Here is a 12449-nt window from a genome sequence, read left to right on the forward strand (position 1 = left end):
AGGTCTCTTATCTCCGGCCTCCCAGGCCTCTTATCTCTGGCCTCCCATCCTCTGCCTCCCAGGCCTCTTATCTCCCGTCTCTTATCTCTGGCCTCCCATCCCCTGCCTCCCAGGTCTCTTATCTCCAGCCTCCCATCCCCTGCGTCCCGGGCCTCTTATCTCCGGCCTTCCATCCCCTGCCTGCCAGGCCTCTTATCTCCGGCCTCCCAGTCCTTTTATCTCCGGCCTCCCAGGCCTCTTATCCCCTGCCTCCTGGGCCTCTTATCTCCCGCCTCTTATCCCCTGCCTCCCAGGCCTCTTATCTCCGGCCTCCCAGGCCTCTTATCCCCTGCCTCCTGGGCCTCTTATCTCCCGCCTCTTATCCCCTGCCTCCCAGGTCTCTTATCTCCGGCCTCCCATCTCCGGCCTCCCAATCCCTGCCTCCCAAGCCTCTTATCTCCGGCCTCCCAGGCCTCTTATCTCCGGCCTCCCATCCCCTGCCTCCCAGGTCTCTTATCTCCAGCCTCCCATCCCCCGCGTCCCAGGCCTCTTATCTCCGGCCTTCCATCCCCTGCCTCCCAGGCCTCTTATCTCCTGTCTCTTATCTCTGGCCTCCCATCCCCTGCCTCCCAGATCTCTTATCTCCGGCCTCCCATCCCCCGCGTCCCGGGCCTCTTATCTCCGGCCTTCCATCCCCTTGCCTCCCAGGCCTCTTATCTCCGGCCTCCCAGGTCTCTTATCTCCGGCCTCCCATCCCCTGCCTCCCAGGCCTCTTATCTCCGGCTTCCGTGAAGCCTCCCACAGCTACTGTCTGAACAAATTCCAGCATCTAGCAACGCATAAACGCAGGAGGACGTCACGTGGACGCGCACCAGACTGCGAGGACGTCACGTGGACGCGCACTCACTGGAGGTGGCGCCTGCGCAGTGAGCGGCCTCTCTGGCTAGTCGCTGCTGGCGGTCGCCATTTTGCGGGAACCGGACGGAGGTTTACGAGGATTTCTGGCTCCTCCGGTGACGCCGCCACCTGTCCCGGGACTTCTATCTACACAACCTCTCCACAGAACGACCCGGGAGCTGCCCCGGAGGAGCCATGGATGACGACGGACACCCGCGGACCCTGTGAGTGCGAGACAGCTGTGCGGCCTGTCAGGAGAACTGTCAGCGGCCTCCGCCCGCCCCTCCCGCCCCGGGGGCCCCTCTGCCCGCCCCTCCCGCCCCGGGGGCCCCTCTGCCCGCCCCTCCCGTCCCGGGGGCCCCTCTGCCCGCCCCTCCCGTCCCGGGGGCCCCTCTGCCCGCCCCTCCCGTCCCGGGGGCCCCTCTGCCCGCCCCTCCCGTCCCGGGGGCCCCTCTGCCCGCCCCTCCCGTCCCGGGGGCCCCTCTGCCCGCCCCTCCCGTCCCGGGGGCCCCTCTGCCCGCCCCTCCCGTCCCGGGGGCCCCTCTGCCCGCCCCTCCCGTCCCGGGGGCCCCTCTGCCCGCCCCTCCCGTCCCGGGGGCCCCTCTGCCCGCCCCTCCCGTCCCGGGGGCCCCTCTGCCCGCCCCTCCCGTCCCGGGGGCCCCTCTGCCCGCCCCTCCCGTCCCGGGGGCCCCTCTGCCCGCCCCTCCCGTCCCGGGGGCCCCTCTGCCCGCCCCTCCCGTCTCCCCTCCTCCCGTCCCTCCCGTCTCCCCTCCTCCCGTCCCTCCCGTCTCCCCGTCCCCCCTCCTCCCGTCCCTCCCGCCCCGGGGACCCCTCTGCCCGCCCCTCCTCCCGCCCCTCCCGTCCCGGGGGCCCCTCTGCCCGCCCCTCCCGTCCCGGGGGCCCCTCTGCCCGCCCCTCCCGTCCCGGGGGCCCCTCTGCCCGCCCCTCCCGTCCCGGGGGCCCCTCTGCCCGCCCCTCCCGTCCCGGGGGCCCCTCTGCCCGCCCCTCCCGTCCCGGGGGCCCCTCTGCCCGCCCCTCCCGTCCCGGGGGCCCCTCTGCCCGTCCCGGGGGCCCCTCTGCCCGCCCCTCCCGTCCCGGGGGCCCCTCTGCCCGCCCCTCCCGTCCCGGGGGCCCCTCTGCCCGCCCCTCCCGTCGGCCCCTCTGCCCGCCCCTCCCGTCCCGGGGGCCCCCTCTGCCCGCCCCTCCCGTCCCGGGGGCCCCCTCTGCCCGCCCCTCCCGTCCCGGGGGCCCCTCTGCCCGCCCCTCCCGTCCCGGGGGCCCCCTCTGCCCGCCCCTCCCGTCCCGGGGGCCCCCTCTGCCCGCCCCTCCCGTCCCGGGGGCCCCCTCTGCCCGCCCCTCCCGTCCCGGGGGCCCCCTCTGCCCGCCCCTCCCGTCCCGGGGGCCCCTCTGCCCGCCCCTCCCGTCCCGGGGGCCCCTCCGCCCGCCCCTCCCGTCTCGGGGGCCCCTCCGCCCGCCCCTCCCGTCTCCCCTCCGCCCGCCTTCCCCATTTGCCCCGAGCGCCCCTCCCTCCGCCTGCTCCTCCTGCCCCTCCGCCTTCCCCTTCTGCCCCGAGCGCCCCTCCCTCCGCCTGCTCCTCCTGCCCCTACGCCTTCCCCTTCTGCCCCGAGCGCCCCTCCCTCCGCCTGCTCCTCCTGCCCCTCCGCCTTCCTTTTCTTCATCGAGCACCCCTCTGCCTGCTCCTCCTGCCCCTCCGCCTTCCCCTTCTGCCCCGAGCGCCCCTCCCTCCGCCTGCTCCTCCTGCCCCTCTGCCTTCCCCTTCTGCCTCGAGCGCCCCTCCGCCTGCTCCTCCTGCCCCTCCGCCTTCCCCTTCTGCCCGAGCGCCCCTCCGCCTTCCCCTTCTGCCCGAGCACCCCTCTGCCTTCCCCTTCTGCCTCGAGCGCCCCTCCGCCTGCTCCTCCTGCCCCTCCGCCTTCCCTATTTGCCCCGAGTGTCGCTCCGCCTGCCCCGAGCGTCCCTCCGCCTTCCCTATTTGCCCCGAGCGTCCCTCCGCCTTCCCTATTTGCCCCGAGCGTCCCACCGCCTTCCCTATTTGCCCCGAGCGTCCCTCCGCCTTCCCTATTTGCCCCGAGCGTCCCTCCGCCTTCCCTATTTGCCCCGAGCGTCCCTCCGCCTTCCCTATTTGCCCCGAGCGTCCCTCCGCCTTCCCTATTTGCCCCGAGCGTCCCTCCTGCCTTCCCTATTTGCCCCGAGCGTCCCTCCGCCTTCCCTATTTGCCCCGAGCGTCCCTCCGCCTTCCCTATTTGCCCCGAGCGTCCCTCCGCCTTCCCTATTTGCCCCGAGCGTCCCTCCTGCCTTCCCTATTTGCCCCGAGCGTCCCTCCGCCTGCCCCGAGCGTCCCTCCGCCTGCCCCGAGCGTCCCTCCGCCTGCCCCGAGCGTCCCTCCGCCTGCCCCGAGCGTCCCTCCGCCTGCCCCGAGCGTCCCTCCGCCTGCCCCGAGCGTCCCTCCGCCTTCCCTATTTGCCCCGAGCGTCCCTCCGCCTTCCCTATTTGCCCCGAGCGTCCCTCCTGCCTTCCCTATTTGCCCCGAGCGTCCCTCCTGCCTTCCCTATTTGCCCCGAGCGTCCCTCCGCCTGCCCCGAGCGTCCCTCCGCCTGCCCCGGGCGCTCCTGTTCGGCCCGGTGACACCTTCTCTGTACTGAGTGGCTTTGTTCTTGGTCCTGCAGGTATGTGGGGAATCTCTCCAGAGACGTCACTGAAGTTCTGATTCTTCAGTTATTCAGTCAGATCGGACCATGTAAGAGCTGTAAAATGATCACTGAGGTATGTGTGAGGCTCACAGAGCGGGAGCCCCCCAGGTCGCTGGGTGGGCGGGAGTGCGTTCATCCCCCAGGTCGCTGGGTGGGCGGCAGTGCGTTCATCCCCCGGGTCGCTGGGTGGGCGGGAGTGCGTTCATCCCCCGGGTCGCTGGGTGGGCGGCAGTGCGTTCATCCCCCGGGTCGCTGGGTGGGCGGCAGTGCGTTCATCCCCCGGGTCACTGGGTGGGCGGGAGTGCGTTTATCCCCCGGGTCGCTGGGTGGGCGGGAGTGCGTTTATCCCCCGGGTCGCTGGGTGGGCGGGAGTGCGTTCATCCCCCGGGTCGCTGGGTGGGCGGGAGTGCGTTTATCCCCCGGGTCGCTGGGTGGGCGGGAGTGCGTTCATCCCCCGGGTCGCTGGGTGGGCGGGAGTGCGTTCATCCCCTGGGTGGGTGGGAGTGCGTTCATCCCCCGGGTCGCTGGGTGGGCGGGAGTGCGTTCATCCCCCGGGTCGCTGGGTGGGCGGGAGTGCGTTCATCCCCCGGGTCGCTGGGTGGGCGGGAGTGCGTTCATCCCCCGGGTCGCTGGGTGGGCGGGAGTGCGTTCATCCCCCGGGTCGCTGGGTGGGCGGGAGTGCGTTCATCCCCCGGGTCGCTGGGTGGGCGGCAGTGCGTTCATCCCCCGGGTTGCTGGGTGGGCGGGAGTGCGTTCATCCCCCGGGTCGCTGGGCGGGTGGGAGTGCAATCATCCCCCGGGTCGCTTTAGTGCGTTCATCCCCCGGGTCGCTGGGCGGGTGGGAGTGCGTTCATCCCCCGGGTCGCTGGGCGGGTGGGAGTGCGTTCATCCCCCGGGTCGCTGGGTGGGCGGCAGTGCGTTCATCCCCCGGGTTACTGGGTGGGCGGGAGTGCGTTCATCCCCCGGGTCGCTGGGCGGGTGGGAGTGCAATCATCCCCCGGGTCGCTGGGTGGGCGGGTGGGAGTGCGTTCATCCCCCGGGTCGCTGGGCGGGTGGGAGTGCGTTCATCCCCCGGGTCGCTGGGCGGGTGGGAGTGCGTTCATCCCCCGGGTCGCTGGGCGGGTGGGAGTGCGTTCATCCCCCGGGTCGCTGGGCGGGTGGGAGTGCAATCATCCCCCGGGTCGCTGGGCGGGTGGGAGTGCAATCATCCCCCGGGTCGCTGGGCGGGGGCCTTTTGGTATCAGCAGCATCTTCCACATAACGACACCTAAGAAGATGATTAGAGATGAGTGAGACCGAAGTTCGGATTTCGTAACCAAATGTAGACATAAGGGTTTGAGCGCTTTACGTATGCTGACCACTGGCTGGAGCATCGCTGTGCTGGGGTACACTCGCTAGTGCGCCCGTTGCTCTGAGGGGGGTGCGCCCGTTGCTCTGAGGGGGGTGCGCCCAATGCTCTGGGGGAAGGGTTGCGCCCGATGCTCTGGGGGAAGGGTTGCGCCCGATGCTCTGGGGGAAGGGTTGCGCCCGATGCTCTGGGGGAAGGGTTGCGCCCAATGCTCTGAGGGGGGTGCGCCCAATGCTCTGAGGGGGGTGCGCCCAATGCTCTGAGGGGGGTGCGCCCAATGCTCTGAGGGGGGTGCGCCCAATGCTCTGAGGGGGTTGCGCCCAATGCTCTGGGTGAAGGGTTGCGCCCGGTGCTCTGGGTGAAGGGTTGCGCCCGGTGCTCTGGGTGAAGGGTTGCGCCCGGTGCTCTGGGGGAAGGGTTGCGCCCAATGCTCTGAGGGGGTGCGCCTGGTGCTCTGGGGGGGTGCCTGGTGCTCTGGTACGTTCGGGGCGTACACCCTTTCCCCGGGTACGCTCGGTGCTCAGCCCGATGCAAGCCGCTTGCAGTGTATATGAATACTTTGCACTGGGGGTAACAGTGTGATCAGATGTGGTGTGCCCCACATAAAATAAATAATGGATACACCCCGCCACGTGATCGGTTTATGGATTTGTGGGCAGAGACCCGAACTGCCCAATCAGTGACTTCCATTGGGGTTCAGGTCAAGTCCCAAACCAAACTGTACCTAAAGTCCGGATGAAGCCGCCAAACTTCCACAGGTCCGCTCCTCTGTAACCATGACGACTTGTCTTGTATTTCTATTGGTGGCCGGACATGTCATTCATGGACAGCCTGCCAAAATGGTGACTCTTCCCTGCTGGCAAATAGATGGTGGGTCACGTGGGATTATATGGACCCAGCCTACATAATTAGACAGCCCTTTCAAGAGAATGTGTCATCAGGTTTCTGCTATGTCATCTGAGGGCAGACGTCGGGACAAAGACCCTGACTCCAGCCATGTGTCTCTTACTGAGGTGTAGATTCACTACAATGAGTGTTTTATCAGCAGAAGGTTATCACTGCCTGACTAGATCTCAGGTGCAGAATAGACAAGCTAATTTGAGTAACCACTGACTGGCAGCTTCCCGTGTGTAATCCCGCCCACACCCTTGACTGGCAGCTTCCCGTGTGTAACCCCGCCCACACCCCTGACTGGCAGCTTCTCGTGTGTAACCCCGCCCACACCCCTGACTGGCAACTTCCCGTGTGTAATTTCGCCCACACCCCTGACTGGCAGCTTCCCGTGTGTAACCCCGCCCACACCCCTGACTGGCAACTTCCCATGTGTAACCCCGCCCACACCCCTGACTGGCAGCTTCCCATGTATAACTCCGCCCACACCTCTGACTGGCAGCTTTCTGTGTAACCCCGCCCACACCCCTGACTGGCAACTTCCCATGTGTAACCCCGCCCACACCCCTGACTGGCAGCTTCCCATGTATAACTCTGCCCACACCTCTGACTGGCAGCTTCCTGTGTGTAACCCCACCCACACCCCTGATTGGCAGTATAATGGGAACGTGTGGTCTCTGAGGAAAAACGGATACAACATGCAACACTTTTTGGGCTCTCTGTCCCCCTGCACAGATCAACTCTGCTGTGTAATGTAGGACCCCCCCCCCCCCATACTGCGGACCCTCATACTGGACTGTACTGTAGAGCTTGTCTTATTCTGCACAGATCAGCTCTGCTGTGTAATGTAGACCCCCGTACTGCGGACCCTCATACTGGACTGTACTGTAGAGCTTGTCTTAGTCTGCACAGATCAGCTCTGCTGTGTAATGTAGACCCCCGTACTGCAGACCCTCATACTGGACTGTACTGTAGAGCTTGTCTTATTCTGTACAGATCAGCTCTGCTGTGTAATGTAGACCCCCGTACTGCGGACCCTCATACTGGACTGTACTGTAGAGCTTGTCTTAGTCTGCACAGATCAGCTCTGCTGTGTAATGTAGACCCCCGTACTGCAGACCCTCATACTGGACTGTACTGTAGAGCTTGTCTTATTCTGTACAGATCAGCTCTGCTGTGTAATGTAGACCCCCGTACTGCGGACCCTCATACTGGACTGTACTGTAGAGCTTGTCTTAGTCTGCACAGATCAGCTCTGCTGTGTAATGTAGACCCCCGTACTGCAGACCCCCCTTACTGGACTGTACTGCGGAGCCTCTTCTAGTCTGCACAGATCAGCTCTGCTGTGTAATGTAGACCCCCGTACTGCGGACCCTCATACTGGACTGTACTGTAGAGCTTGACTTATTCTGTACAGATCAGCTCTGCTGTATAATGTAGACCCCCCCCCCCATACTGTGGACCCTCATACTGGACTGTACTGTAGAGCTTGTCTTATTCTGTACAGATCACCTCTGCTGTGTAATGTAGACCTCCATACTGCGGACCCTCATACTAGACTGTACTGCGGATCCTCTTCTAGTCTGCACAGATCAGCTCTGCTGTGTAATGTAGACCCCCCCCCCCCATACTGCGGACCCTCATACTGGACTGTACTGCGGAGCCTCTTCTAGTCTGCACAGATCAGCTCTGCTGTGTAATGTAGACCCCCCCCCCATACTGTGGACCCTCATACTGGACTGTACTGCGGAGCCTCTTCTAGTCTGCACAGATCAGCTCTGCTGTGTAATGTAGACCCCCCCCCCCATACTGTGGACCCTCATACTGGACTGTACTGCGGAGCCTCTTCTAGTCTGCACAGATCAGCTCTGCTGCGTAATGTAGACCCCCGTACTGCAGACCCCCCTTACTGGGCTGTAGCTGGGACATCAGTAGGACACGGACTGTCATGTTGTTGGACCCGTTATATCTGATCATTTTCGGTCACAGTTTGTCACTTCTTTTATGAAATATTGTGGGACACATGTGGCAGCAGAATGACGTTGTCTCCTCCACAGCAAACTGACAGCCGGAGGGTGGCGGCCTCTGTCGGCTTTTCCGTCCTGCCGAACTCCAGCAATGACCCCTACTGCTTTGTGGAGTTTTTTGAACATAGAGATGCAGCAGCTGCACTGGCCGCCATGAACGGGAGGAAGATTTTGGGGAAGGTAAGTGGAAAGGGTGTAGGAGATGAAGGTCTCCCATGTACCCACCCCGCACCCTGCTCCCCACCTGCCCCCACTCATGGCAGGATTCCCACTCGTAATTACTACTGTGCCCCAGGCAGCGCTGTGGAGTCGGTAAGCCAAACCTGCCACTCCTCAATTTCCCTTCCCCCGACTCCGACTCCCACATATATTGCTTATATTTAAGAGAAAAATGTATTGTACAATGAAATCATCAGACATTTCATCACTTTATGATACAATAATCAAGATATTTAGATAGAACATAAAATATATTTATTAAATACAACTTTAGAACATAAAAAATTGTAATAAATTGTAAATATATAATACGCTATGTAATATAGATTACACATACAGTATATATAACACTATGTAATACGCTATGTAATATAGATTACATATACAGTATATATAACACTATGTAATACGCTATGTAATATAGATTACACATACAGTATATATAACGCTATGTAATACGCTATGTAATATAGATTACACATACAGTATATATAACACTATGTAATACGCTATGTAATATAGATTACATATACAGTATATATAACACTATGTAATACGCTATGTAATATAGATTACACATACAGTATATATAACGCTATGTAATACGCTATGTAATATAGATTACACATACAGTATATATAACACTATGTAATACGCTATGTAATATAGATTACATATACAGTATATATAACACTATGTAATACGCTATGTAATATAGATTACACATACAGTATATATAACGCTATGTAATACGCTATGTAATATAGATTACACATACAGTATATATAACACTATGTAATACGCTATGTAATATAGATTACACATACAGTATATATAACACTATGTAATACGCTATGTAATATAGATTACATATACAGTATATATAACACTATGTAATACGCTATGTAATATAGATTACACATGCAGTATATATAACACTATGTAATACGCTATGTAATATAGATTACACATACAGTATATATAACACTATGTAATACACTATGTAATATAGATTACATATACAGTATATATAACACTATGTAATACGCTATGTAATATAGATTACACATACAGTATATATAACGCTATGTAATACGCTATGTAATATAGATTACACATACAGTATATATAACACTATGTAATACGCTATGTAATATAGATTACACATACAGTATATATAACACTATGTAATACGCTATGTAATATAGATTACATATACAGTATATATAACACTATGTAATACGCTATGTAATATAGATTACACATACAGTATATATAACACTATGTAATACGCTATGTAATATAGATTACATATACAGTATATACCGTATTTTTCGCTTTATAAGACGCACTTTTCCTCCCCAAATTTTGGGAGGAAAATGGGGGGTGCGTCTTATAAAGCGGTAGCGGGGGGGGGGGGGTCCTGTCTGAGGCGATCGGGCGGGTGCCTGTGGCTGCATGCAAGCGCCCGGGTACCTGTACTTGCATGCAGCGGCAGCCGGGTACCCGTGGCTGTGTACGGGCGGCAGCGGGTGCTGTGTGGGGTCGGCAGCCAGGTACCTGTGCTTGCATGCGGTGGCAGACGGGTACCCATGGCTGTGTGCGGGCGGCAGCCGGGTGCTGTGTGCGAGCGGCAGTCGGGTGCCCGTGCAGGTACTCGGCTGCCGCCCTCACACAGTCACCCATCTGCCGCCCGCACACAGCCATGGGTACCCGGCTGCCACCGCACGCAAGCACAGGTACCCGGCGGCTTGTACGCGGGGTGGGCGGGCAGCCTGCTGGCTGCCACTCTGTGCATGCGGGGCGGGCGGCTGTGCAGCTTACCAGTTGTCCGCGGTCCCACTTTCAAATGATGGCGCCGGTGGAGCTCTTGGATGAGAGCTCCATCTGCGCACGCGCTGCTCCGGGAGTCAGCGCGTGCGCAGATGGAGCCCTTGGATGAGAGCTCCATCTGCGCATGCGTCGCTCCGGGCGCCATTACTTGAATCGGGACCGCGGACACACTCCACCACTGAGCCGCCGCCGCCGCTCCCACTACTGAGCCGCCGCTGCCACCACTGAACCGGGACCGCGGACACACGCCACCACTGAGCAGTCCCTGCCGCTGCCACCACTGAGCAGTTGCCGCCGCTCCCACCACTGAGCCGCCGCCGCCGCTGCCACCACTGAACCGGGACCGCGGACACACGCCACCACTGAGCAGTCCCTGCCGCTGCCACCACTGAGCAGTCCCTGCCGCTGCCACCACTGAGCAGTTGCCGCCGCCGCTGCCACCACTGAACCGGGACCGCGGACACTCACTGCACCGGCCTGCTGCACGGCTCACACGCCACGGCTGCTGCCGCCACCACGGACCCCACGGATCCTGCCACCGCGGACGCCACCGCGCCTGCAACCACGGCACCTGCAACCACGGACCCCGCTGCCACTGACCTGCCGCGCCTGCCAGCACAACCTGTGCCTCCTGTGACCCCGCTTCACCACCACTGCTGCCCCCCTCCGGTAAGAGAACACCGGAGTATAAGACGGACCCCATTTTTCTTTTTTTTACCTTTTTTATGTCTAAGTTTGGGGTGCGTCTTATATTCCGGTGCGTCTTATAAAGCGAAAAATACGGTATAACACTATGTAATACGCTATGTAATATAGATTACACATACAGTATATATAACACTATGTAATACGCTGTGTAATATAGATTACATATACAGTATATATAACACTATGTAATACGCTATGTAATATAGATTACACATACAGTATATATAACACTATGTAATACGCTATGTAATATAGATTACACATACAGTATATATAACACTATGTAATACGCTATGTAATATAGATTACATATACAGTATATATAACACTATGTAATACGCTATGTAATATAGATTACACATACAGTATATATAACACTATGTAATACGCTATGTAATATAGATTACACATACAGTATATATAACACTATGTAATACGCTATGTAATATAGATTACATATACAGTATATATAACACTATGTAATACGCTATGTAATATAGATTACACATACAGTATATATAACACTATGTAATACGCTATGTAATATAGATTACACATACAGTATATATAACACTATGTAATACGCTATGTAATATAGATTACACATACAGTATATAACACTATGTAATACGCTATGTAATATAGATTACACATACAGTATATATCACACTATGTAATACGCTATGTAATATAGATTACACATACAGTATATATAACACTATGTAATACGCTATGTAATATAGATTACATATACAGTATATATAACACTATGTAATACGCTATGTAATATAGATTACACATACAGTATATATAACACTATGTAATACGCTATGTAATATAGATTACACATACAGTATATATAACACTATGTAATACGCTATGTAATATAGATTACATATACAGTATATATAACACTATGTAATACGCTATGTAATATAGATTACATATACAGTATATATAACACTATGTAATACGCTATGTAATATAGATTACATATACAGTATATATAACACTATGTAATACGCTATGTAATATAGATTACATATACAGTATATATAACACTATGTAATACGCTATGTAATATAGATTACATATACAGTATATATAACACTATGTAATACGCTATGTAATATAGATTACATATACAGTATATATAACACTATGTAATACGCTATGTAATATAGATTACACATACAGTATATATAACACTATGTAATACGCTATGTAATATAGATTACACATACAGTATATATAACACTATGTAATACGCTATGTAATATAGATTACACATACAGTATATATAACACTATGTAATACGCTATGTAATATAGATTACACATACAGTATATATAACACTATGTAATACGCTATGTAATATAGATTACACATACAGTATATATAACACTATGTAATACGCTAGGTAATATAGATTACACATACAGTATATATAACACTATGTAATACGCTAGGTAATATAGATTACACATACAGTATATATAACACTATGTAATACGCTAGGTAATATAGATTACACATACAGTATATATAACACTATGTAATACGCTAGGTAATATAGATTACACATACAGTATATATAACACTATGTAATACGCTATGTAATATAGATTACACATACAGTATATATAACACTATGTAATACGCTATGTAATATAGATTACATATACAGTATATATAACACTATGTAATACGCTATGTAATATAGATTACATATACAGTATATATAACACTATGTAATACGCTATGTAATATAGATTGCATATACAGTATATATAACACTATGTAATACGCTATGTAATATTGCATATACAGTATATATAA

At 55.6% G+C, this 12449-nt stretch overlaps 1 long non-coding RNA gene across 1 annotated transcript; it reads left to right on the forward strand.

The window, feature by feature from the left end:
* Positions 1-892: 892 nt before the first annotated feature.
* LOC142313187 (uncharacterized) lies at positions 893-8028 on the forward strand. Its single transcript, XR_012754401.1, has 3 exons — positions 893-1100; positions 3561-3657; positions 7881-8028. It is a non-coding gene; the product is annotated as an uncharacterized LOC142313187 (long non-coding RNA).
* Positions 8029-12449: the final 4421 nt, after the last annotated feature.

Source organism: Anomaloglossus baeobatrachus, chromosome 5, assembly GCF_048569485.1.
Source record: "Anomaloglossus baeobatrachus isolate aAnoBae1 chromosome 5, aAnoBae1.hap1, whole genome shotgun sequence".
In the NCBI taxonomy this organism is placed as follows: domain Eukaryota; kingdom Metazoa; phylum Chordata; class Amphibia; order Anura; family Aromobatidae; genus Anomaloglossus; species Anomaloglossus baeobatrachus.